A 4,145-nucleotide genomic window follows, 5' to 3' on the forward strand; every position below is an offset into this window, starting at 1 on the left:
TATAAACCACACCCCGATCGGAGACAGTGATATACAAACCACACCCAGATTGGGTGCAGTGATATATAAACCACACTCTGATCGGGGACAGTGGTATACAAACCACACCCTGATACGGCTCAGTGATATATAAGCCACACCCTGATCGGGGACAGTGATATATAATCCACACCCTGATCGGGACATTGATATATAAACCACACCCCGATCGGCGACAGTGATATATAAAGCACACCCTGGTCAGGGACAGTGATGTATAAACCACCCGCTGATCGGGGACTGTGACATATAAACCACACCATGATCAGGGACAGTGATATATAAACCACTCCCCCGATCGGGGACAGTGATATATAAACTACTCCCAGATCAGGGACAGTGATATATAAACCACATCCCGATCAGGGACAGTGATATATATACCACTCCCTGATTGGGGACAGTGACGTATAAACGACACCCTGATCAGGGACAGTGACATATAAACCACACTCTGATCGGGAAGAGTGATATATAAACCACACCCTGATCGGGGACAGTGATATATAAACCACACCCTGATCGGGCACCGTGATATAAAAACCACACCCTGATCGGCGACAGTGATATATAAACCACCCCCCCGATCGGGGACAGTGATATATAAACTACTCCCAGATCAGGGACAGTGATATATAAACCACACCCCGATCAGGGACAGTGATATATAAACCACACCCCGATCAGAGACAGTGATATACAAACCACACTCTGATCGGGACAGTGATTTATTAACCACACCCCGATCGGGGACAGTGATATACAAACCACACCCTGATCAGGCTCAGTGATATATAATCCACACCCTGATCGGGACATTGATATATAAACCACCCCCCCGATCGGGGACAGTGATATATAAACTACTCCCAGATCAGGGACAGTGATATATAAACCACACCCCGATCAGGGACAGTGATATATAAACCACACCCCGATCGGAGACAGTGATATATAAAGCACACCCTGGTCAGGGACAGTGATGTATAAACCACCCGCTGATCGGGGACTGTGACATATAAACCACACCATGATCAGGGACAGTGATATATAAACCACACCCTGATATGGGACAGTGATATATAAACCAGATCCTGATCGGTAACAGTGATAAAAAAAACCACACCCTGATCGGGGACAGTGATATATAAACCACATCCTGATCAGCGACAGTGATATATAAACCACATTCCGATCAGTGGCAGTGGCATATAAACCACACCCTGGTCAGGTACAGCGATATATATTCCTGAAGAAGGGCCTGTGCCCGAAACGTCGAATCTCCTGTTCCCTGGATGCTGCCTGACCTGCTGTGCTGTTCCAGCAATAAAGTTTCAACTTTGATCTCCAGCATCTGCAGACATCACTTTCTCCTCCATATATAAACCACTCCCTGATCGGGGACAGTGACGTATAAACCACACCCTGATCGGGGACAGAGACATATAAACCACACCTGATCAGGGACAGTAATGTATAAACCACCCCCTGATCGGGGACAGTGATATATAAACCACACCCTGATCGGGGACAGTGACATAGAAACCACACCCTGATCGGGAAGAGTGATATATAAACCACATCCTGATCGGGGACAGTGATATATAAACCGCCCCCTGATCGGGCACCGTGATATAAAAACCACACGCTGATCGGCGACAGTGATATATAAAGCACACCCTGATCAGGGACAGTGATGTATAAACCACCCGCTGATCGGGGACTGTGACATATAAACCACACCCTGATCAGGGACAGTGATATATAAACCACACCCCGATCGGGGACAGTGATATATAAACCACAAACTGATTGGGTTCAGTGATATATAAACCACACCCTGATCGGGGACAGTGATATAGAAACCACACCCTGATCGGGGTCAGTGATATATAAACCACACCCTGAACGTGGACAGTGATATATAAACTGCACCCTGATCCGGGACAGTGGTATATAAACCACACCCTGATCAGGGACAGTGATATATAAACCACTCCCTGATCGGGGACAGTGACGTATAAACCACACCCTGATTGGGGACAGTGACATATAAACCACACCTGATCAGGGACAGTGATGTATAAACCACCCCCTGATCGGGGACAGTGATATATAAACCACCCCCTGATCGGGGACAGTGATATATAAACCACACCCTGATTGGGGACAGTGATATATAAACCACACCCTGATCGAGGACAGTGATATAAAAACCACACCCTAATCGGCGACAGTGATATATAAACCACACCCCGAACGGGGACAGTGATATATAAACCACCCCCCGATCGGGGACATTGATATATAAACTACTCCCTGATCAGGGACAGTGATATATAAACCACACCCTGATCAGGGACAGTGATATATAAGCCACACCCTGATCGGGGACAGTGATATATATACCACTCCCTGATCGGGGACAGTGACGTATAAACCACACCCTGATCGGGGACAGTGACATAGAAACCACACCCTGATCGGGAAGAGTGATATATAAACCACACCCTGAACGGGGACAGTGACATATAAGCCACACCCTGATCGGGGACAGTGATATATAATCCACACCCTAATCGGGACATTGATATATAAACCACACCCCGATCTGCGACAGTGATATATAAAGCACACCCTGGTCAGGGACAGTGATGTATAAACCACCCGCTGATCGGGGACTGTGACATATAAATCACACCATGATCAGGGACAGTGATATATAAACCACACCCTGATATGGGACAGTGATATATAAACCAGACCCTGATCGGTAACAGTGATAAAAAAAACCACACCCTGATCGGGGACAGTGATATATAAACCACACCCTGATCGGGGACAGTGATATATAAACCACATCCTGATCAGGGACAGTGATATATAAACCACATTCCGATCAGTGTCAGTGGCATATAAACCACACCCTGGTCAGGTACAGCGATATATATTCCTGAAGAAGGGCCTGTGCCCGAAACGTCGAATCTCCTGTTCCCTGGATGCTGCCTGACCTGCTGTGCTGTTCCAGTAATAAAGTTTCAACTTTGATCTCCAGCATCTGCAGACCTCACTTTCTCCTCCATATATAAACCACACCCTGATCGGGGACAGTGATATATAAACCACCCCCTGATCGGGGACAGTGATATATAAACCACTCCCTGATCGGGGACAGTGACGTATAAACCACACCCTGATCGGGGACAGTGATATATAAACCACACCCTGATCGGGGACAGTGACATATAAACCACACCTGATCAGGGACAGTGATGTATAAACCACCCCCTGATCGGGGACAGTGATATATAAACCACACCCTGATCGGGGACAGTGATATATAAACCACACCCTGATCGGGGACATTGATATATAAACCACACCCCGATCGGCGACAGTGATATATAAAGCACACCCTGATCAGGGACAGTGATGTATAAACCACCCGCTGATCGGGGACTGTGACATATAAACCACACCCTGATCAGGGACAGTGATATATAAACCACACCCCGATCGGGGACAGTGATATACAAACCACAAACTGATTGGGTTCAGTGATATATAAACCACACCCTGATCGGGGACAGTGATATAGAAACCACACCCTGATCGGGGTCAGTGATATATAAACCACACCCTGATCGTGGACAGTGATATATAAACCACTCCCTGATCGGGGACAGTGACGTATAAACCACACCCTGATCGGGGACAGTGACATATAAACCATACCTGATCAGGGACAGTGATGTATAGACCACCCCCTGATCGGGGACAGTGATATATAAACCACACCCTGATCGGGGACAGCGATATAAAAACCACACCCTGATCGGGGACAGTGATATACAAACCAGACCCTAATCGGCGACAGTGATATATAAACCACACCCTGAACGGGGACAGTGATATATAAACCACCCCCCGATCGGGGACATTGATATATAAACTACTCCCTGATCAGGGACAGTGATATATAAACCACACCCTGATCAGGGACAGTGATATATAAACCACACCCCGATCGAGGACAGTGATATTACAAACCACACCCTGATCAGGGTCAGTGATATATAAGCCACACCCTGATCGGGGACAGTGAT

Source organism: Chiloscyllium plagiosum, unplaced genomic scaffold (genome assembly GCF_037043375.1).
Source record: "Chiloscyllium plagiosum isolate Xiang-an unplaced genomic scaffold, Cpla_swu_hap1 HiC_scaffold_18, whole genome shotgun sequence".
NCBI classification, from domain to species: domain Eukaryota; kingdom Metazoa; phylum Chordata; class Chondrichthyes; order Orectolobiformes; family Hemiscylliidae; genus Chiloscyllium; species Chiloscyllium plagiosum.